The sequence below is a fragment of the Panicum hallii genome, chromosome 5, assembly GCF_002211085.1.
Source record: "Panicum hallii strain FIL2 chromosome 5, PHallii_v3.1, whole genome shotgun sequence".
Taxonomy (NCBI): Eukaryota; Viridiplantae; Streptophyta; class Magnoliopsida; order Poales; family Poaceae; genus Panicum; species Panicum hallii.
This window is the reverse complement of record NC_038046.1, coordinates 36180346-36205320: the sequence shown is the minus strand read 5'-3', so window position 1 is coordinate 36205320 and position 24975 is coordinate 36180346. Positions and strand designations below refer to the sequence as shown.

Genomic DNA, 24975 nt, shown 5'->3' with positions numbered 1-24975 from the left:
GAAGGTGATTCCGGATACATTGGAAAGTAGATTTGATAAGCTTTCTAGGAAGTACTTGAACATCCAAAACAGAATCCGGATGAAGTAGTGGCGGCCGTCACAAGTCATGTCTGTCCTGCAGTCCGAATCCAACCTGCGCAATGCCTCTCCCCTTTTGATCCACTCCATCATTCATGAGTAAAACAAGAGTGCACGTGTCTCCATTGTCTAAATATGGTGAATCTGAGCTTAAGAGTGAATTTACTTGATGGGTTAGTTGACGAGCACGAGCGCGAGTAATAGGACCAAGTGGTGTTGGCGAAGTAGATGTTGGTGTAGGTGTTGATGTATCATTGGTGGTGATGTCCTCATCACTTCTGGAGCATGGACCCAAACCAAAAGAAAGCTTTCATTGTCTTCTTTCCCATGCATCAAAGAACGCCTTGTTTCGACGTCGTATGAAGGAGATATCGGACTTTTCGTTCAGGGTGGTCGGCTGAGTCCGAACAAGACATGAAGACCAAGTTGGTGATGACTTGTAACTCGTAGAAGACCAAATCTCAGGTGTATCCAGCATGGTGATGTCCTCATCATGAGTGGCCCACTGCCCAGGCCCTCCTGGGGGACTAGGCAGTGGTGGGCGAGAAGGTGGAGGGAGCAGCAAACTTGGTACCGCCCTAGAGCGTGGAAGCCGAGTCGGTGGCGACACCATAGGAGGAGGTGGACGAGGAGGTGGATGCACCATGCATTCCACCACCAGCTTGTCTGACCGAGGTGCAGCCTCGTGTAGAGGAGTCCCATCAATAGGTGACCCCGATGAAGAAGGAGGCGCTGCTTACAGCGGCCCAGCTGGCGGTCGATGAGAAATTGGTAAATGTTTGATGTTCTGCTATACTTCCAATGCATGGGCATCCCTTTGATATTTGTTGTCAGCAGGCCCTTGCAGACCTGAGTCGGTAGGTGGCGGCTCAGCTACGGGTCGAGGATGACTCGGCCAACCGACGATGGCAACCGGAGACGCGGATGTCGCAGCTGGAGCAGGAGCGCTCTGAAGCCACGAGGAAGCACGCCGAAGAGAGGCGCGATGAGTTTCTTTCTGTGTCCTTGTGGTTTTTTAGTTGGGGCATTGTGCTGAGCTGACTCGACAATCTTGTCACAGAGCTGCTTAAGGTGAACCACCAGATGGCCCGGGAGCTCAAGGTGGCCGTGGTGGCCAATGAAGAGCTGCATCAGCTCCGAGAGGGTGCGGAGGGCCGGGAGGCCAACACGGAGGGCAAGCTCCAAATGGAAAAGTAGCAACGTGAAGGTAGTGGCCCTATCTTGGATGAGCGAGTTGTTGGTCCATTCATGCAGCACTGGGCTGATGCATTTATTTTTGTAGAGCTGGAGTTGCACCTGGTTGAGTTGAGGTCAGCCCTGGACCAAGTGATCACCAAGGTGGACTCCATTCTGGTGGTGTTTGAGCAGAAGGAAGTCGCCCTCGCTAAGGAGATGCAGGCCCGCATGGAGGTTGCTCGGGATCGCCTCAAGGTGTTCGTCAAGAAGGCTGCTGGGGACTCAGTGCAGTTTGCGATGGCCCTCGTGAAGTCCCATATCCCGGAGGTGGACCTGTGTCTGGTCGGGGATGGCGTCACGCCGGACTACATCAACGACAAGTGTGCAGTTCACTTCGACTCCGCCAAGCCTCTGTCTGACTGCATCGTGACCCAAATTGACCTGTAGGTAGTTTAAACAAGTTGAATTGGAACAATTGGTGGCCTTCTGGAGGCCGAAAAAACAATTTTGAATTGGAACAATTGGTGGCCTTCTGGAGGCAGAAAAGGAGTTGCAGGGATGTGCTTTGCAGGGCACGAGCAAGGGTGGCACCACATACGCTCCACATTCAATGCCATTGTCCGGGCTGACTAGACCCTCCTCCTTTCGGGCGCCTCCTCCAACGAGCAAGTGACCAGCAGATGCCAGAGTTGCTGCACCACCTAAACCTTCGGATTCAGGTAAAAAGTCTTTCCAGGTTCTAGCAAGTGCATCCTCTGTGGCTTCTATAGGACGCATGACCAGACTTCAGTGCCACTGTTGCCTTCATTTTGGCCATGTGCGGAAGGATTGCCCAAGTCAGCGGGCATAGATGGCTACAGACGATGGGTACATCAGCACCTCCGACATGGAAGATGACACATGTCACATCTGGTTTAAGAAGGACAACCGAATGCATCTCATATGTGTGCCAGGATCAAGTTCCACACATAGGATAGACATCACAAGTGATTACAACATCAATGTCATAACGAAATAGAGTATAATAGTACTTTATTACATGACCGATAGTCTTAATCTTAAACGAATGAATAAACATTTATTCTAGTAGCGGACTTCGTCTTCACAGGCAGTTGACTGGGAGACATACGCCTAGAAATCTCCAATATCTTTAAGAAACTCCGGACAATTATCTTGTTTTGAGCAGCATTGGTTTTAATAAAGCAAGCGTGAGTACACTTATGGTTGGTACTCAGCAAGTGGTGGGAATAATATGACATGCAAGGCCAAATCAAGGAAAAACTGACACGCTGTAACTGGGGTAAGCAATCTTAGTTGATCAAGTTTTATTAAGCAAGCTTAACTAGGTGTAAGTAAATACCAACCCTTAAATAAACTATCTGAGGTGAATCAATCCATGTCACAAAGATAAATAAATAGAACCTGCAATTTAGATCATCTTTAAGTTTAATTATCATGTGAGGGTCCAAGCCGCTCTTAACCGTGAGCACGGCTAATATATTAGTTTTCACTCTGCAGAGGTTGTACATTTTACCCACAATTCATGTTTCCCTTGATGCTCGGGTTTGCAAAGCCCTTAAACACTTCCAAGGTGAGTGGCAGGGATTCACTATGAGGCCTTTACAAAGATTCCCTAACTTGCATTGGTCCGCTAAGGTTTCAGGCCGCAGTGGTCATAACCCTCCCTAATAAGGAAGACGCCTTACCCAGGATCATATCTACACCTCAAGAGGACCGAGCTATACGCCATCAACGCACTCCCCTCTTGCCCTTTCGGTAAGACCTTTACAAGCCAAGGTTCGAATTAATTAGCCAAGACTAGAGCCATATAGTAATTGTGGTTGCACTATTTTCCTGGGTGGTTCTCCATGTTCCCATTAATGCAATGATTTTAATTATCACCATAAAAGTATCCCAGATCATGAGTAGACCAACGTAGCGTGACTTTTAGGTTAACCAACCAAGTTCTAAGTAACTGCAACTAGCAGAACTACAACATAAAAGTAAATAATAACCCAGGTTTAATCAAGGAAGTTAAAATCAGATTAGGCATATCCTTAATTTGGGATCCATCATATTCTAGACACATGCATGCATATAAAGTAAATATGTGTAATTGTAATTGATTAGGACCGGAATATGATCAAGGACCACTTGCCTTCTTCAAAGAACTGCTGCTGCTCGGGAACGTCTTCAAAGTCTTGGCCCTGCGGGTCCTCGAACTGCGCACCGTCTATCGCGACACACAAGCACATACAAACAAACAAATAAAATAAAATAAGAACAGTACACCAATCAATAAAAACAGAACAAAATAACCTTAAAAAGTTACTGCTTATGCTACAAGGATCGCATGAGAGCAAGAATCGGTGAAATTGGAGTTAAAACGAAGAAATTAGGGCTAAATCATGTTTCCAGGGGCCTATTTGTGATAGTTTTGAATCTAAAAGGGCTCTGTCAGAAGAAACTGAGGGCTAGATTGTAATTAAACCCTAGAGAGAGGGGTTAGAACGTAAAACAGAGGGATATTGGATGGCGGGTTCTATTTTGGAAAACTACAGGGGCCTATTCGATTACTTTTGAACTGGGAAGGACTGCGGGTTGATTCCGGGGAAACTTAAGGCTTAAACTGCAAAAAGGCCACGGTTGACCGGTACCCTAATCTATTGACCTGGGGTTAGATCGGATCTGGGCCGTCGGATCTTGATCCGACGGTGGGGGTGCGGAGGGACGGCTCGGGTGGCGGCGGGACGACGCCGGCGGAGGCTTGGGCGGCGGCGCGCGGCAGCTCTTCGCCGGAGGAACGCGATAACGCGTTTCCGATCACGGATTTGCCTCAGATCACGACCTAGAGGTAGCGTGCGAGAAGGGGAATCCAATTGGGGGGTTAAGGGGGAGAGGAGGCGGCCGTAGGCGGCGGCCGGCAGCGAGAGGCGGTGGAGAACTACGGTGTGCGTTGAGCGGGCACGGGAGAAGCGGAGGAGAGGGAAAAGGAGGGCGGCCGAGCATTCTCACCACCACGTGGTGCTCCGGGAGCAGTTGTTCGACGGCGGGCGGCAGCAGAGCGGCTGCGCGGTGAGCGCCTGAGCTCGGCAAGGCAGCGGCAGAGCGGGAGCTCGGAGGCTAGGGTTTAGGGGGCGCAAGACGGCTGCGGCTTGGGGAAAAACCCCTAGGGTTCGGGCAGCACTTATAGGGCTAGGGGCACCGCGTCCGACCCGGCCTCGAGCCCGAGCCTGGCTCGAGGTCGGGGACGACCCCGACGGGTGGGGGCCACCCGCCAGCGAGAGAAAGGGGGAAGGGAGAGGGAGGCGCGGGCGGACTGGGCCAGGGCGTGTGGGCTGTGCGTGGGGGAAAGAAGGGAAGGGGAGGAGGTAAGCGGGCCACGCGGTGGAGGGAGGGAAAGAGGCCGCTCGCTGGGCCGGGCCGTGCAGGGAAAAAGAGAAAAAGGAAAAATGGCCGGGCTGGGCTGCAAAGGGGGAAGGAGAGGAAGGGAGAGAGAGAGAGAGGGAGTGGGCCAGTTGGGCTGGGCCCAAAAGAAGAAGAGGGAGGGAAATAAAATGAGAGAAACATTTGAATGCTTTTAAATTTGAGTTGGAAAATTTGAATTCAAATGCAAATCAACAATAAAAACAATGCATAGAGGCATGAAATGCGCAAACCTATGTGACCTTATATTTCTTTTTAGGTTTTATTAAATTGCCAATAATTCACGATAATGCTCTAAATTAAAATAATTGAAACAAAACCTTAGGGTCCCTAAAGGAAATCTAGCCAAATTTATTTAAGTTTCAGATTTAAATTTTTAGGGTGTTACAAACCTACCCCCCTTAAAAGGAATCTTGTCCTTGAGATTCGGCTGGGCTAGCAAAGAGCTGAGGAAATTCTGCCTGTAACTCGTCCTCTCGTTCCCAGGTAGCCTCATCCTCTGCATGGTGACTCCACTGAACCTTACACATCCGGATCCTCTTACTCCGAGTGATTCTTTCCATTGTGTCCAAGATTTTGACTGGGTGCTCTGTGTAGGTCAAGTCTTCCTGCACATCCAACTCCTCAAGTGGCAACTGTTCCTCTGGTACCCTCAAGCACTTCTTCAACTATGATATATGGAACACGTTGTGTACCTTTGACAACCGTGCAGGTAACTCTAGTTGGTAGGCCATCTCACCTTTCCATTCTAGGATCTTGAACGGACCAATGTAACGAGGTGACAGCTTCCCTTTGACCTTGAACTTGCGCAAACCTCTGATAGGTGACACCTTCAGATACACGTAGTCCCCTTCCTCAAAGGTCAACTCTCATCATCGAGTATCTGCATAGCTTTTCTGCCTCGACTGAGCCACCTTCAGGTTCTCACGTACAACCTGTACCTGTCTTTCAGCCTCTTTAATGATCTCAGGCCCAAACAACTCACTTTCACCTGTCTCACTCCAATACAACGGAGTCCTGCACTTCCTGCCATATAATGCCTCGAACGGGGCCATCTTTAAACTGGCCTGATAACTGTTGTTGTAAGAGAACTCTGCGAATGGTAAGCTTTTATCCCAACTGCCTCCATGTTTTAGGGCACAAGCCCTAAGCATATCTTCCAACACTTGATTGGTCTTTTCCGTCTGCCCATCAGTTTGCGGATGATAAGCGGAGCTGAAGTTCAACTTCGTGTCCATTGACTCATGCAACTTTTGCCAAAACCGAGACGTGAACTAAGTGCCTCTATCCGACACTATCTTCTTGGGTACCCCATGCAAACACACGATCCAGGAGATGTACAACTCCGCTAATCGTGCCCCAGTGTAGGTAGTCTTTACTGGTGTAAAGTGAGCCACCTTGGTCAATCGATCCACTATAACCCATATAGAGTCGTACCCATCCCGTGTACGTGGCAATCCCACAATGAAATCCATACCAATTTCTTCCCATTTCCATTCTGGCACCTTCAAGGGCTATAACAATCTGGCTGGTCTCTGATGTTCTGCCTTAACTCTCTGACACACGTCACATAATGCCACATGAGCTACAACGTCATGTTTCATGCATACCACCAGTACCTTTCTTTCAAATCTTGATACATCTTAGTACTGCCAGGATGAATTGAATAAGCTGAGTCATGAGCTTCCTGCAAAATTTTCTCACGAAGGTGATCCACATCGGGCACACATATCCTCTTGTGGAACCACACCGTTCCCTGCTCATCCTCAGTGAAGTCAGGTGCCTTGCCTGCTTCTATCATCTCCCTGATCTCCTGAATCTTAGGATCCTCAAACTGACCCTTCCGTATTTCCGGTTCTAGAGTCAGTTCCACTTCTATAGTGGTCCCCTCCGTATGAGTGACGAACCCCGGATTGAGTCATTCAAATTCCTTGTACAACTCCTAAGGCATCTGGCTAATCATTGTCGCGTTCACATAGCTCTTGCGAGTCAAGGCATTAGCAACCACATTTGCCTTCCCTGGATGGTAGTGTATCTCCAGATCATAATCCTTGATAAGCTCTAACCATCTTCGCTGCCTTAAATTGAGGTCATTCTGAGTGAAAATGTACTTCAGACTCTTATGATCAGTGTATATCTGGCATCGGTGACCCAACAAATAGTGCCTCCATATTTTCAGAGCATGTAACACTGCTGCCAACTCCAGATCGTGCGTGGGGTAGTTCTGCTCATGCTTCCTCAATTGACGAGACGCATATGCAATCACGTGTCCTTCTTGCATCAATACACAACCAAGACCCTGCTTAGATGCGTCGCAGTAGATGTCGAAACTTTTGTAAATATCAGGCATAGCCAACACTAGTGCAGTTGTCAACCTCTTTTTCAACTCCTCGAAACTGTTCTGACATGCCTCTGACCATATAAATTTCTTTTCCTTCTCTAGTAGTGATGTAAGGGGTTTCACTATCTTAGAGAAACCTTCAATAAACCTCCTGTAGTAGCCCGCGAGTCCTAGGAAACTCCGGATTTCGGAAACTGTCGTTGGCGGCTCCCATTTCAACACATCTTTTACCTTCCCTGGATCCACTGCAATACCTCCGTCTGTGATGACATGACCCAGAAATGAGACCTCATTCAACCAAAATTCACACTTACTGAACTTGGCATACAGCTGATTTTCCCTGAGTTTCTGCAGAACAAGCCTTAAATGTCCCTCGTGCTCCTCTTCATTCTTAGAGTACACCAGAATATCATCAATGAATACCACCACAAACTTGTCGAGATACTCCATGAACACTTTATTCATCAGATACATAAAGTAAGCTGGAGCATTAATCAGCCCGATTGACATCACCGTATATTCATATAGCCCATATCTGGTAGTGAATGCTATCTTGGCAATATCCGAGGGTCGTATCCTTAGCTGATGATAACCTGACCTCAAATCAATCTTGGAGAATACCTTGGCCCCCTTCAATTGATCAAACAAATCTTTGATGCGAGGCAACAGATACTTATTCTTGATGGTAACCTCATTCAAGGCTCTATAATCGACACACATCCTCTGTGTACCATCTTTCTTTTCAACGAAGATCACAGGTGCTCCCCAAGGTGAAGAGCTAGGACGGATGTACCCCTTATGTAGCAATTCTTTCAGTTGTTTCTTAAGTTCCTCTAATTCACCAACTGACATTCTATAAGGCCTCTTAGCAATAGGTGCAGTACCAGGTAAAAGATCTATGATAAATTCAATATCACGTTTAGGTGGCCTACCTGGCAAATCATCAGGGAAGATATTCGGGTACTCGCAGACAACTCTAATATCCTCAATTGAATTTGCCTCAACTGATTCACTGCACAATCTGCCACTGACGGAAGTGTTGCAACGAACTCAAACCTTTCACCTTCCTGGCTAGTGAGAACCACTGATCGCTTGGAACAATCACTGCGTCGTACTTTGTCAACCATCCCATTCCGAGAATAACATCACACCACTTGATGGCAAGACTATCGGGTTTGCACAGAACTCCTTGCCCATGATCTGTCTTTTTACCCCGTGACATCGATACACAACCCTCATATTTTCCCCGGGTGAATTTACTAACATGGAACTAGGCATGGTGCATAGTGGAATAGAGTACTTGGCAACATACTCAGCAGAGATGAATGTATGCGATGCTCCAGAATCGAATAAAACTGATGCAGGGGCTGAGTTGATAAGAAACATACTGAACACAACGTCCTGAGCCTCTTGAGTGGTCTCTGCGGCGACATGATTTACACGCCCACGGGTGAAGTTCTACTGACCCTTGTTGCCCTGCGGCGTTTGGTTGTTGTTTCTAGGTTGCTGCTGCTGCGGGGTCTGCCTCTGTCCGCTGTTGTTGAACTGGCCTGGAGTGTTCTGGCCATTTCCCTTGGGACAACGGTTGGCATAGTGTCCTGCTTCACCACATCTGAAGCAAGTATTACCACCGGCGGGAGCAGGGGCATTGTTTCTCATCGGTGTGCCCGTAGGAGTGCCCTGGCGATTCTGCGGAAAGTTGGAGCGCTGCACTGACTGACCCGCGTGCTGAGCTTGCTGCTGCTGTTGACCTTGTTAGTTGAAGCGCTGGTACTGACTCTGCCCAAAGTTGACATTTTGTCCTCCTAGGCGGAAGGGTGTGCCTTGTGAGGGTTGAAGCGAGGACGTGCATTGTTGCTGGACTGCGTCGATGACTCGTACTTTCTCTTCTGCTCACCCATCTCCTTGCGAGCATGCTCCACCATGATGGCATTGTCCACCATTTTCTGGAAACTGTCAAAATTGTGCACCATTAATTGATACTTGATAGGACCAATCAGACCCTCCCTAAAGTGATCCTGCTTCTCCTCATCATCTGCGACATCTGCAGGGGCATAATGAGACAGTTGGATGAACTTGTCCCGATACTCACGAACATTGTCCCTTGTTTTAATGCAAGGAACTCTTGTTTCTTGAGCTTCATCAGGCCCTTGGGTATGTGCTGCTCCCAGAACTTGCTTCTGAACTCCTGCCAATTGATGGTGTCAGGGTTGTCATGAGCTGCTGTGTAAGCATCCCACCAATCTGCAGCAGTTCCTTCCAGTCTGCCTGAGGCGTAAAGGACCTTCTCCCTGTCGGTGCACTGGGCGATGTTGAGCATCTTCTCCACTGTCTTGATCCAGTCATCAGCTTGAATTGGATCCGATGAGTGAGAGAACGTGGGAGGCTTGTGACTCATGAACTCCCTGTGCCTATCTCTAGTTGGCGGTGGAGGTGGTGGTGGTGCTTGATTCATCTGAGCCTGCATGTTGGCGATAGTGTTCGCCATGTTGGTCAGCAGCTGAGTCTGGGCGGCGAGAAACTGCTCCATCCCTGCGGGTGGCGCCTGGTGTGGTTGGCTCGGTTGCGGATCGGGGTTGGTGTTGTTGTGCGTGTGGCAGAACCAAACTTAATTACACCGGCTCAAGTACGCGAGTCCACTCTTGAGGGCTCCAACGTGCTTCAAACGGTATAATCCCATTGCCTGTCGGGTAACATCCCGATAAACCACCGAATGCAGGATCAAACAAGGTACCTCGCACGAAGGCGAGTCCGGAGATACAATTGCCATCACATTTTACAGCACAGGCAGATATATTACATGAGTGTTTTAAAGTAACATCAGTTCCCAACTGATGGAAATTAGTACAAACAGTTCTAAGTTTTAAGTCATGCAACGGAGTTTAAAGCACGGGCACTGTACACGTCGCCAGTTCAGATATCATGCTAGCCCTGGCATGATATCACTCGGAAGGATCTGTGTTGGCCGGGGACGGGTCCCACTCCACGGACCAACCATCGGGCAGAGGGTAAGGCCACGGCATAGGCAGAGCCGAGTCGTCAGGGGGATTACCTGAACAAAAGTCACAAGGCAAGACTGAGTATTCTAATACTCAGCAAGGCTTACCCGTTCATGGTATACTTAGCCATGTAACTAGACTTATGACAGCTTTAATGGTTACGGGTAAAGTATTCAGCTGAAAAGTAACAAAGAGTAGATCCTTAATTTCAAATTTTAGCTTTCAAGTTCTAGGTGATTAATCATTCTAGATAAGCACCTATAACTATTCAAGCATGGTAGAATCTTTAGTCAAACATCATCTTTGACAACCATAATGTTGCTTTTGTTACTCTATGTGGCAAAGGGATCAAGCAGTCTCAATTTCCGCGAGAAATGGACGATTCCTGAATCGAATTTCAGCCTTGCAAGGGTAAACCTAACTCACACGCTTGGAACTTCCAGAGATTTTTCCGAAGCAACCGTTTGCCTTTCATTCCGACTCGTGGATCACAGCCACCACAAGCGACTGCAGGACCATAAGCACATCCAATGTGCAGGACATACGTCTGTAGAGCGACTACACGACTGTACTCCTGGTTGCCCTGCAACACGTATTCCCACATGTCGAATCAAGTAATAGGAAAAACTAAATACGAGTGGTGGGAGGTATGTCCACTCCTCGGGCCGATTGGTTACTAGGCTTACCGCTTACCATATTTTGCGGCATGTGGCTAGTACTTTCAAACGCTTAACCACCGCTACCACACACTGCGACCTTATCAAATTCATTAACACAGACGGGGTATCATCTCAACCATGATACCTCATATAAATCCCGTCTGTCATCCTTATAGTGATTACAGGAATGTAAACAGTACAACTCCTATACTGCGTGAGTGACAGGAAATCACCCAACTTCTACCGATCCTATTAGCAGAGCGGTTATTCGAACTCAAGTGCTAGTATTCAATACATTGGTTCCTAGGATAATGTAACTAGGGTTTCTCATACAATTCCTATGAACGTAATGCATAAATAGATATAAATAATATAGGTTGCAGTGTAAATAAAGTAGGGGTTATGTCCGGGGCTTGCCTTCTTGAGTGGGGTTGGGGGCAGGAGTGTCAAGGTTTTCCGAACTTTGGTTCGGAGCTTCAGTTAGATCTTCGACGGCGTTTCCGGGGTCTTCAGCTGATTCCACTCCTTGTTCCGGGATTAGCTCGTAGTCACCGTCGGCGAGAGTAGTCACGTCTAAATGTCACAGCCTTTCCCCTAAAAAGAATCTCGTCCCGAGATTCTGAAGCAGAATAGAATTGGACGATTAGATTTGGGAATTGGCTTGAAGGAAGTTTGGGAAGTTTCGTTGAAGATAGGATTCTGTTTCCTAAGTTGCTTCTTCGTTGGTGTGATGATCCCCTAAGATCTTATACATTTTGATCCTCTTCTTTCTGGTAACTCTCTCTTTGGTATCCAAGATTTGTACGGGTTGTTCGGTGTAAGATAGATCAGGTTCAATCTCAATGGCACGGGTTTCAACGATCTCCGTAGGTACTTTGATACATTTCTTGAGTTGAGAGATATGGAAGACATTGTGGATGGCAGCCCATTGAGATGGAAGGCGAATTCTGTAAGCCACTGGGCCACAGACTTTAAAGATCTCAAAGGGTCCAACATATCAGGGTGCTAACTTCCCTTTTATGCCGAAACGTTGAACACCTTTGGTAGAAGATACTCGGAGATAGACAAAATCTCCTACTTGAAATTGCAGAGGTTTCCTTTTTGATCTGCATAACTCTTTTGTCTAGACTGGGCTGTTTTAAGATTGGCTTGAATAACCTTGACCTTATCTTTGGCCTCGGCAACTAGGTCTGGTCCAAAGATTTTGCAATTTCTCTTTTTATTCTGGTCCACCAAAAATTTTGTCGAAGATCTTGGTACATTTTGGTACTACCAGGATGAATAGAGAATTTAGATAGATGTTCTTCATCAAGGACTTGTTTACGAAGTTGATGATCCTTAGGTACAACAATACGATTGTTGAACCATAGAACTCCTTGATGATCGGTGTGAAAACACTTATATTTGGCTTCTCTCTGAGATAGTTTTAGCTTGATAATTTTGATACCTTCATCATGTAATTGTGAGATGATGATTCTATCTTTAAGAGTAGACTCGATAGACAATAGATTTAGACTACCTTGAGGGATAATCTCTAGATTGACTACGGATAAACAATGACAATGTGCCTTGCGGCTAAGGGCATCCGCAACCACATTGGCCTTGCCAGGATGGTAGTGTACCTCAAGATTGTAGTCTTTGATCAGTTCTAACCAATGCCTTTGCCTCATATTCAGGTCAGTTTGCGTGAAGATATATTTGAGGCTCTTATGGTCAGTGTAAATATTACATGTAGCGCCCATAAGATGATGTCTCTAGATCTTGAAGCATGAATAACTGCTGCCAATTCAAGATCATGGGTTGGATAATTTTGCTCATGATTCCGAAGTGCTCAGGATGCATAAGCAATGACCCGGTTGTTTTGCATAAGGACACAACCAAGGCCAGTTCCACAGGCATCGCAATAGACATCAAAAGGCTAGGTATTATCTAGCTGAGCTAGCACTGGAGCGGTTGTTAGAAGTTTTCTCAAGGTGTGGAACGCTTCATCACACTTGTCGTCCCAACAAAATTTAACTTCTTTCTTAAGTAGCTCAGTCATGGATTTGGCTATCTTGGAGAAGTCTGGAATGAATCGGCGATAGTATCCCGCCAATCCAAGGAAACTTCGGATTTGATGGACTGAAGTCGAAGGCTTCCAATCCATAACCTCCTGGACTTTGGTTGGATCAACCGATATGCCTTTACTAGAGATAGTATGTCCTAGGAATTTCACACTATCCAGCCAGAATTCACATTTTGAGAATTTGGCGTAAAGGCGATGATCACGTAGTCGTTGAAGAATGACACGTATATGATTAGCATGGTCTTCTTTAGTCTTGGAATATATCAGAATATCATCGATGAAGACCATGATGAATTTGTCGAGTTCCGGCATAAGACTGAATTCATGAGATACATGAAATATGCCGGCACGTTAGTAAGCCCAAATGACATAACCAGATATTTATATAATCCATATGAATATCTGATGATAACCAGAGCATAAGTCAATCTTGGAATGTCACAAGACTTGATTTTTATCTGATGATAACCAGAGCGTAAGTCAATCTTGGAAAAGACCTTAGCTCCAGCAAGTTGATCGAACAAGATATCAATGCGAGGAAGAGGGTACTTATTTTTGATAGTGACCGCATTGAATGGACTATAATCGACACATAACCTTAGGCTATTGTCCTTCTTCTTTACAAAGAGACCAAGACAACCCCAAGGTGAAGCACTTGGGCGTATGAAACCTTTATCAAGAAGATCTTGGAGTTGGATTTTTAGCTCGGCCAATTCATTTGGAGGCATGCGATATGGCCTCTTTGAAATAGGAGCGGTGCCAGGTTGAAGTTCAATAATGAACTCGATGTCTCTGTCTGGTGGCATTCCAGGCAAGTCATCCGGAAAGACATCGGGGTACTCACAGACTACAGGAATATCTTTTACTTTGATGTTTGTGATAGCATAAGTACAAGAGTGAAGATACTCTTGCTGAGGCAGATAGAGGGTAATGACTCCTTGATGTGGTATGTTAATCTCAATAACTCGGGAAGAGATGTCTAGTAGTACTCTATGTTCAGTCATCCAATTTGTTCCAAGTATAACATCAATACCTTCTAAGTTTAGCAAAACTAAATCAGTTTTGCTTACTTGGCTACCTAACTGAATGTCACACCCAGTTTTTAAAGGACAAAACCGAATGCATAACTATATGTATGCCAGGATCAAGCTCCATACATATAGTGACTTCATCAGTGAATAATCAGCAACAGTATCACAAAAAGAGAATTAAAAGACTATAAAGATTATCAGGGTTATACAGCTTATCCTGGAAATGAAGACTCCAAACTTCACAGGCAATCGACCGGGGGTTATGCAGGCCTAGAACTCAGCATCATCTTCAAAAGACTTCACATCACTTTCTCCTCTAAGCAGCAATTATAACAAGCGTGAGTACACTTATGGTCGGTACTCAGCAAGTGTTGGGAAATATATGACATGAAGGCTAAAATAAAGGAAAGGCTGACTGGCTTACTGCGATAAGCAATTTTAGTTGGTCAAGTTTTATTAGCACCTGATTACTAAGGTATAAGTTCATACCAAAACACACATTAAAAGAGAGAGAAGAGATACAGCATAAGCATAACCACAACCATAAACATGGTCCACGATAACCATAACCATAAACATGGTCCACGATTTAGTTATCATGTGAGGGTCCAAGCCGCTCTTAACCGTGAGCACGGCTGATATATCAGTTTTCACTCTGCAGAGGTTGTACACTTTACCCACAATTCGTGTCTCCCGATTTGCCCGAGGTAGCTAGCCTCTTAAACACTTCCGAGGTGAGTGGCAAGGGATTCACTACGAGGCCTTTACAATGATTTCCTAACTTATGACAATCCGCTAAGGTTTCAGGCCGCAGTGGTTATAACCCTCCCTAGTGAGGAAGACGCCTTAACCAGGAACAGATCTACACCTCAAGAGGACCGAGCTATACCCCATCAACGCACTCCCCTCTTGCCCTTTCGGTAAGATCATCACAAGCTAGAGTTTCTAATTAATTAGCCAAGACCAGAGCCATATAGTATTGGAGTTGCACTGTTTTCCTAGGTGCTTTTCCATGTTCCGATTAAACATATAATCCTGTGATTAACATCACCAAGAGCATGAACATGGATAAAACAGGTATAACATCATCATTGCTGTCATCATGATTATATATTATTCCCAAACCAGAACCAGTTATAGCAACTAAGCAATAGCTACCCAACAATAAAGATAAAACCCAGGTTGACAAGGAATGATCATAAAGACTAGGCATATCCTTAATTAGGATCCATCAATATTAGGCACATGCATGCATATAAAGAAAAATGTTGTATTTATTGTGAGTATTAGGACAAAAGCATGATCAAGGAAACACTTGCCTTTCTTTTAGAGAATAGCTGCTCAGAGTCTTCAATTCTTGAAACTCTAAATCTTCAAAGCTCTTGGATCACGCTCCTTCTAACGTCACACAAGCATCGGGCCCAAATCATACAAGCAAGCAAACAAACAAGAACGACTGAGAACAGATACGGCAAACAATATGAAAGCATTTAAAAGAGCGTACTAAAGGATAGGGCTTGATGCTATGGTCACGAGAGCGCAAGGAACGCGGAAAACGGAACTAGGGTTGAAAAGATATAGCCATCGGGAGATTTATATTAAAAAGAAATAAAGAACTATAGGCTTTCATTTATTTTAATTTGGAAAACTATTATAAAAGATATAAAAGAGAAATATCTCTAATTATAATTAACTCATATTATATTTGCATTTATAAAGACGAAGTAGAACTTAGTCAAATTTTATATACAATTCTCTATGTATAAATTACACTAATTAAATAATTAATTAGAAAAGAAACTGGTGAGAGCATCTAAATGTCGAACTTTATGATTCGAGTTGAACTAAACAAATTAAATTACAAACACATTTAAGTTCATATTAATTGAGTTAACATTACTTATGAAAACCGAAGAAAAGACTTAATTAGATTTTAATTGGAAACACTAGATAAGAGGACATTAATCAAATTAAATCTATATTTAATTTAAAAAAGGAATTACAGCACAACAATGCTACTAAATGATAACTTAGGGTTTTAGAAGACTAAAGCAAAAAGAACCGATCAAAACGGATCTAAAACGCGGAAACTACGCATAAAACAAGGCTGCAAGGACCTATACGCAATTAACTATAGACTTCAAGGGTTAGCTGAAAAGAAAAACAAGACACAGAAAAATAGGGCTCACAAATACAGAAAAGATTAGGGTTAGATCTGAAAAATTCCATGGTGGGGCTGGATTGAAAAGATGGAAAAGATCTAAGGGTTTTCTGCAATTTTCGCTAGCCATAGAAATTTACACGATAATTACAGAATCTTCTAGGGACCAATCTGCAAAAAGCTTGATACAGCCCCAATGGTGGCCGGTGGCTGCAATTTCTCAAATTCCCGTTGATTTAGGGCATGGGAGAGCGCAAGGAGCGGTGCAAATGAAAGAGGACGACGAGAAGATTCGATTCCATACCTAACTTACCACGGGGACGCATCATAGAGATCGAATTTCGCGGAGGAAGTCGTAGCGGCGGGTCTGTTCTGTTCCAAGCGGTTCTTGTGGCAGAACCAACCTGAATTATACCGGTTCAAGTACGTGAGTCCTCAATGAAGGGCTACCTCGCACTTCAAGCGGTATAAAACTATTGGTCTGTCGGGTAACGTCCCGATGAACCACCGAACGCAGGATCCAACAAGGTACCTCACACGAAGGTGAGTCCAGAGATACAATGCCAAAATAATGTACACCACAGGCAGTTATATTACAAAAATATACAAAATAACATTTGTTCTCACTGAGGAGAGTTTATTACAACACAAGTTCAAGTTTCTGGTTAAAGCAGCGGAGTTTGAAAAGCGTAATTAATATACACGACGTTATTACAGATATTATGCTAGCCCTGGCATAATATCATTCGGTGGAGTCTGTGTTGGCCGGGGACGGATCCCATTCCACAGACCAACCATCAGGCAAAGGGTAAGGCCACGGTGTAATGAATGCGGGCTCCTCAGAAGGATTACCTGAAGTAAATAAATGAAAGCAAGGCTGAGTATACTAATACTCAGCAAGACTTACCCGGAATTGGGTATATCTTAGCCCATAACTAGACTCATGATGGCTTTTAGCTTTGGGTAGGGTTTTCAGCTGAAAAGCAACAAAGAGTAGATCCTTATTTTCAATTTTTAGCTTTCAGGTTCTAGTTGTTTAACCATTCTAGGTAAGCACCTATAACTATCCAAACATGGTAGAATCTTTACTCAAACATCATCTTTAATAATCACATAATTGCTCTTGTTACTCTATGTGATAAAGGGGGTAAGCAGTCTCATACATCGTGAGAGGCGGACGATTCTGAATCGAGATTCAACCCTTGCAAGGTAAACCTAACACACACGCTTGGAACACCACAGGGTAGTTCCGAAGCAACCGTTTGCCTTTCATTCCGACTTGTGGATCAGGGCCACCACAAGCGACTGCAGGTCATACGCACTACAAAAGTGCAGGACGTACGTCTGTAGCGCGACTACAAAACCCGTACTCCTGGTTGCCTAGCAACACGTATGCCTACACGTCGAACAAAGTAACCAAAAGAAGCAAATACATGTGGTGGGAGGTATGTCCACTCCTCGGGCCGATCGGTTACTAGGCTTACCGCTTACCATATTTCACGGCATGTGGCTAGTACTTTCAAAAGCTTAACCACCGCTACCACACACTGCGACCTTATCAATTCCACAACACAGACGGGGTATCATCTCAATTATGATACCTCATAAAAATCCCGTCCGGCATCCTTATAGTGATAGCAGGAATGTAAACATTACAATTCCTATATCGCGCGAGTGACAGGAAATCACTCGACTTTTACCGGTCCTATAAGCAAAGCAGCTAGTCGGACTCCAGTTCTAGTGTTCATTACATTGGTTCCTAGAGTGATGCAACTAAGTTTCCAAACAACTCCTAAGAACCTAATGCATAAATAGAGATATATATAAATAATATAGGTTGCAGTGTAATAAGGTAGGGGTTATGTCCGGGGCTTGCCTTCGCTGATAGGGTTGGGCTTAGTCAAACTATTATCTTCCGAACCTTGGTTCGGGGCTTCAGAGAAATCTGTGACAAGAGTCCCGGGGTCTTCAGAATAACCTTCTTCTTGTTCCGGGATCAATTGATAATCTCCGTCGGCGAGAGTGGTCGAGTCTATATGAGATGCAAGGTTATAAGTAAACTGCATATATTTTTATTTAATTCACAATAAAGTTGCAATCTAACTTAAAGAAAATTACATTACGGCGATAATCTAACTACCCCGTACTGGGCAGTCATTTATCGAGTACTAATTAAACTAATTAGTCTCGTTAGGCAGCCGGGGTGGGTTATCTTAAATATCCAATTTAGCTACATTAAGTAGTGTATCTAATTACCTTGAGCAACACTACACACACTTAGTAATTCCCATTTATTAGCTAAATATTGTAATTAACTTTAGGTTATTATTTAATTATGGTTAACCTTGAATTAATCTTAGGCAAATTATAATTTAGTAAAATTAAATTAATACTTATGGAAATTACCCTAGGTGGGTTTAATTGAAATAACATTACTCTAGATATTTTATACAATAAATAACAACTTACTTAATTTTAAACAAGATCAAGATTTGAAATTTTAAGGTGTAATTACAACTAGAGTTTTACACTACAATTAGGGTTCAAAATTTAAGAACATCATAAACTACTCAAGCCTAACATTCCAGAAAAGTTTCATAAATTTTCATGCATTCTAATTATTACTTATGATTTATCTTAAAATTTAAGTTTGAAATTTATAACTCAAGTTATATTTGGTTTCTGTTTCTCAAATTTTTATGTTATATCACACTTATAAAGACTAGACTATAGTAAAAATTTCATCCCTAAATATGCATAGATACTTCTGAAATTAAATTGCCAAGCTTTTATTAACTTATAACAAAAGTAACCAAATACTCTAGCTAGAGAGCTGATCTAGGCCTCAAAAATTTACACAGAGCTATTTACATTACCTACAACACATGCTCCAAAAACTAACAGCAACAGGGCTAAGGATCACAAGATTTAATTAATGCATCCTTTTACTAGCATTTAAAATACAGAACAAACTATGTACTTTCATGGCATGGTGATAAAATAAAAGTTGCAGAGTTCATCACAAGGTTTCTAACCCAACCGATTTCATATTTTTCTGATTTTTCTACTGTTTTCTATGCATTTTCAAAGTTCACAGCAAGAACTCAAATAAGGTTTACACATCAGTCCCTGGAACTTAGCACAAAACCCCCCAAACTTTCGTTTCTTTTAACCCGCAGTCCTTCCTCCAATTCCCCCCCCTCAGTCAAGATAACAACCCGACGTTGACCAGCCTATTCCGGCGACGGCGAGCTCTAGGGATGGGAACAGAGGGGCGGGAGAGCATCCAGGGCTCGATGCGCACCTGCGCGAGCCGGGAATTGGAGAGAGGCGGCTCGGAGCGGCGGCGCGACGAGGACCTGCGGCCGGCGGCGAAGTGGCTCGGTGGGGCAGTGTTCTGGTGCCTTTGGACGACGGTGGAGAGGTCGGGGAGCTGCCTGGGGGTGTGCTGGAGCTCAGGCCGGGGTCAACTGGGGCTAGGGGAGGCCGGAAGGTGGAGTCCCACGGTAGACCGGTCACGGCGGCGACAAGAAAGCTCGGGGAGCTCGTCGGGGAGCCAATGTAAGGCCTCAAGAACTCGATTGGCAGGTCCGGGAGCGTCGTAGGGGTGGCGTGGTGCAAGCTAGAGTACAGTGGTGGCGTGAAGTGGCTTGAGATGGGCTGCCCACGGCGGTGCCGAGCGCGGCCGGAGCTGGGAGAGAAGAACAGCGCGGAATGTGGGTGTAGGGTTCAGGAAACACTACGGCAAAATGGGGAAATAGAATGTAGAGGTTCTGGTAGTGCTTGTGCGCGTGAAAGGGAAGGGCTTTACGGCCTGGTCAGGCGTCCTCCACGGCGGCGATGTGGTGGCGGCCGATGGGCGGTCGGGTCACCGTGGCGTGTGCACAGGGCGACACCGAGGAATGGCTAGTGCGGTGGGAAGGCCTTCAGGCGACGCGTGGGTACGCGCAGGAGCTGGAGGTGGTGCTCGGGAAGCCGTGCCGGCGGTGGGGCGGCGGTGGCAGACGCAGAGCAGAGGAGGAAGCGGCGTGGTCAGAGGTAGACGAAGCAGAGAGGTGTCAGGGGATCTATTTGCAATTCTCAAAAAGTTCAGGGACCCCACTGTAAACTAAAATTTTCCTACTGCTACAAAGGTCAAATGGAAAAGTGCTCAACATGAAAGTTGTAGAGTTTTTCAAACTCTACAATATTGTTTTAAGGCTTGGGTTTGAAATCTTAAAGGGTACGGTTTTATTTTTAGTTTTTGAACACAATTCAAATTTTAACCTTTATGTGTTAATTAAAACAAAATGCCCTAATGTTTGGGGTCCTTTTTGTAATTCTTTCTGCAGTAATCATGACTAGTTCTTTTTACACTTTAGTCCTTAGGTAAAACTAAGTTTTACTTTTATCTTTTACCATTTCACATGTAAATCCTTATACGTTTGTATTAATTACACAAAGGTCCTTAATTTCATATAAAGTCTATTTCCCTTAGTGTTTATTTAACCTTTGCTCTTTTCTTTTCTATAGCCAACTGAAATTTTGACACTTATGCACATTTTCACACACTTGCATATAAGAATTTATAAAATTCATAATTTACAAATATACCCTTACTGCTTTGTACAGGTTGTATACACTATATCCTGCTTACATATATTATACCCAAACTTAACATCTAATTATCTAACTACCTGGATATCACAGTTCTGCTCCTATTCCTGGCGGTTCTGCTCCTGTTCGTTCTGTCCTGGGCGGCAGCAGTAGGAGGAAGGCAAGGGGAAGGGCAGCGCAGGGGGCCGGGGCGGGCAGCCTACAGGGGACGCGGCGCAAGGACAGGAGCGGCGCACAGGGGCAGGGGCAACGCGGCTGCTCTGTTCCTGCGGTGCTGGGTGCATAGGGGATGCATGGCAGCGGCTGTGCAGGGGCGGCTTGCAAGGGGCGCGCACGGCCAGGGGGAAGGGCTGGCGCGGCTGGTGCAGCAGCTGCTGCAGGCGGCGCCCAGGGGCAGTGGCGGCCTGGGCTGGGCGTGGAGGAGGAGGCGCACGGGGCATAAGGATGCGATGGCGGCGCTACACAGAAAAAGTAGGAGCTGCGTTGCAGGGCTGCGCACGACGATCTCAGGTAGGTTTTATAGGGGCGCAGGGGCTAGGGTATAGGGGGAAGATGACGTGCAGAAGAAGTAGATTGGAACGGGGCCTCGACTCATGGATTTTTTTTAGGCCGCAGCGCAGGAAGGGCTCGCGGGGTGCAAGGGCTCGGGCGCTCAGCCTTGCGAACAGGAGGGTCATGCGGTCTCGGCGCTCGCAACTTCTATCGTGGGTGCACGGCCTTGCAGGCAGCGGCGGCGCCGCTAGCACGAGCTTGGGTGTATGTCGCAGGGCTCGCGGGAGGGCTCAGGCCTCACGATTTATGGGCACGACGCTCGGAATCCTGACGTGGCACGCATGCAAGGCGGCTGCGGGGAAACGGGGAGGAGGCGATGCGAGGATGAGGGGTTTGATTATGGGCCGAAACAGGTTTGGGTGAGGGCCGAACATGATAACAGGCAGAAAGCGCTGGTCGGGCGCTTATGAGCCATTCGAGAGCACGGAACAAAAGAGAGAGAGAGAGAGATCGGGCTAGGTGGTTCGCGATCAGATCGGGTATTGCAACGGCGATGCAGGTCGCTAGAGCTGGCACTTACGAAACTAGAGACATCATCAGAAAATACCAAAGTCGAGCTATGACTCTGTTTCAAACGAGGTTTGATCGAGAAGAAAGGTCAGAGGGTGGGTACCATGATGGGACATCTAATGGTCTCGGATAGGATGAAGGAAAAATGACAGACACTGAGGCAACAAATTGGTCCAACTATGATAAGAATTTGAACTTCAGAAAGGAAGTCTACTTTTTGATGGCGGAACTCGAAACACGATGAGATCAAAGCGATGGTCGAGATCAAGCTTACGCGTGGCATGATTCTAGGATTTACGGCGGACTAGACGCAGAACAAGTTGAATCCAACTCGAGATGAAAAGAAAATGAATTCATTTTCCAGAACTTATTTTTAAGCTTAAAATAAATCTAGAAGAGTCCAGATAAATATTTTAAACCACGAAAAATATATCCAGAAGAGTCCCAAAAATTCCGAGGAAAACTCAAGAGGTAATTTGGGATACGAGGAATCCAAATAAAATACTTGGAATTCGAGGGATAGATTTTTAGAACTTTCCAGTAAATAGATTTTGCTCTACGAAAAAGAGAATAAATGCCAGAAAAATCTGGAAAATTTTCGAAAAACCCTAAAGATGGTTAAACACATTCTGAAAGATACTCACATCCTAAAATTAAATATTTTAGGGTGTGACACTGAATTGGCACACTTCTAACCATTTGATTGGAAGTGATCTTTCCCTCAGGGGTAGAAATTATATATGACCCCTGGGTAGGACAAAGATCAAGTCCTATTCGGGTACCACAGTTGTTACTTATAAAACTATGAGTTGCTCCTGAATCAAATAATGTAACAACCGGTTTGTGGTGAATAGAGAATGTACCCGACATGACGGGAGCTCCATCCGGAAGTTCTGCAAGGGTGGTGAAGTTAATTCGCCCTTGCCGGACTTGCATCATCGGCCTCTTGCCCTTGTTTTGGTTACCCTGATTGGAACTCTGCCCTTGATTAAGTTTCTTGGGCCGCGGACAATCTCTGATGAAGTGATCCGTACTCCTGCAATTGAAACAGCGATAATTGCTGCTTCTCTATTGGACTTGTTGAACATTTGGCCGTGGGCCAGATTGTTGTGGTTGTTGCGGAGGTACAGGAGGTCTATACCCTCCTTGTTGTTGAGGCGCCCTGAAAACCAGTCTGCCAAATGGAGCCTTCCGCTGGGGTGTTCTAGGCGGTGCATTCTGAACGAATCGATACCGCGAAGGTTGAACACCCGCGGGACCAGTGGAAATTTTTCGCTTCTTTTCGGCACGGTGTGCCGTGATGCAATCCTCCTGGGTCAGGGCCATGTTAACCAACTCACTGAAGGTATTTGCCTTTATAAGGTTCAGACATTCTCTGAGCTTAGTGCTCAATCCCCGACGGAAATGGTCCTGCTTTTTGGTGTCACTATCCGCGTGATAGCCCGTGTATTGACACAGGTGATTAAAAACCTGTGCATATTGTAGCATGGTGCGGGTGCCTTGGGTAAGTGCCAAGAACTCATTTAGTTTCCGCTCCATTAGTCCTTCAGGTATATGGTGTGCTTGGAAAGCATTCCGGAATTCTTCCCAGGAGATAACATAACCATCAGCTTACATGGCACAATAGTTATCCCACAAGATACGGGCAGCTCCGCGTAGTTGTTGGGCAGCGAAGTGAGCCTTGCTAGAGTCCACACATGGAATTGTAAGAAGAGCAAACTTGGATTCAATGGTACGAAGCCAAGCATCGGCATCAAGGGGCTGCTCTACTTTACTGAACAGTGGGGGGCTGGATACTGAAGAAATCCTGGTAATTGGCCACCTGAGGTTCATCGCGACCTCCTCTTGATTGCTGGCGTTGTTGGTTCTGCTGTGCTTGTACCAGCAGATTGAGAAGTTCGGTCTGCCGAGCCATAACCTCGGCTAGATTTGCAGGTGGTCGTGGCAGTTGCTGGGAACCGCTGGCCTGATCTGCCCGGAAGCCTTCCGGGGTTCCACGCGTGGCTCCAACCATCTGAAACAAAGGAGATATCCATTATTAACCGCATAGCCTTACTCCCAATTTCAGAAGGTACACCACTCAGATAAGTAATGCATATAATCCATTCAATCATCTCATTTCAGAAATAAGATATAGAACAAGATGATGAAACACAAGGCTTATATTACATCGCAGATTCTGGCTATCCTTAACATCATACATTAAAAGGATCCATACACAGGCCATCTATATTACAACAAATGGCACACGGTCTAAGTAACTACTTACTACCTAAGTCATTACACTTTACACGGGTTACATCTAGAGAGTTGATGATTTGACAACTAGAAATCGTCGAAATTGCCTACAGAAGACTGACTGCCAGATGAAGAGTAATCTGGCTGAGGATTGGGCTCCAGTTCTCCATGCTCGGAGTCGAGATCTGAGACGCCCTCAATTTCTTCCGGATCTTCTTCTCCACCTTCAGGTACTTGGGGTGCAGCGGGAGGTACCGGTGGCTGCTGTAGTTCTTCAATGTGATCTTGGGCATCATCAGCTTCAAGGATCAGATCATGGATTTGTTCCTAGAGGAACTCAATAATTGTATTACGCTGAGTGATGATGGCATCACTCTCGTTGATCTGATCTTCTCGATGAAGGATGGTCTCATCTCGTGCTGCGATGATCTCATCCTTCTGAGTCACCAAGGCTTGAAGTTCCACAATCTGAGTGACTTGACGGTCAGCATTCCGATAGTGACCTTGAGCCACTCCGGTCAACTGACCCATGCTACGAAGCAGCAAAATCTGATAATGATGCTGAACATTCATGAACCTGGTGACACTACGGATCATTTCTTCGGCCAGATCTCCCAACAAGTGACCAATATGGTCTATCCGAAAGTTCCATTCCAGATCACTGGAGTCTATAGCAGGGAACATACCAATGGGATACCCGGCAACATCCATTGGATGCAGGTTGCAGAATATATTGATAGCCTCCAGAGCAGCAGTCTCGATAGTATCAACAAGACGATACCCCACCACATCAACTTCTATGGGATGCCACTGGGAGAGGAAAGGATGTTGAGGAATCGTCATCCTAACCCGGCATCGAGGAACACCTTCTTCTCGATACTCCACTCCGTCATATTGGGGAGGCTCAGTGTAATGGAACAGACTTAATGATTCCCATAGAAGACGAGGAAAACCTTCCCAATGCAAGGCATTAGTGTGAAGATGCCCTGCATGATCCCAGGAGACATTCGAAGGAGCAGCCATCTGCGACAAAAATGCAAATGGTAAGATATATTTACCCTGCTAAGAACTCACAAGGTAAATAGAACAAGATAATCAATTCTGATAACAGCAAAGGCTGGAAATTAGATGGATACTTAAGGT

The 24975-nt window shown here is 45.4% G+C and overlaps 1 pseudogene; it reads left to right on the top strand.

Annotated features, from left to right (window-relative positions):
- Window positions 1-1161: 1161 nt before the first annotated feature.
- Window positions 1162-24975, top strand: part of LOC112892621 — a 153368-nt pseudogene continuing 129554 nt past the window's right edge.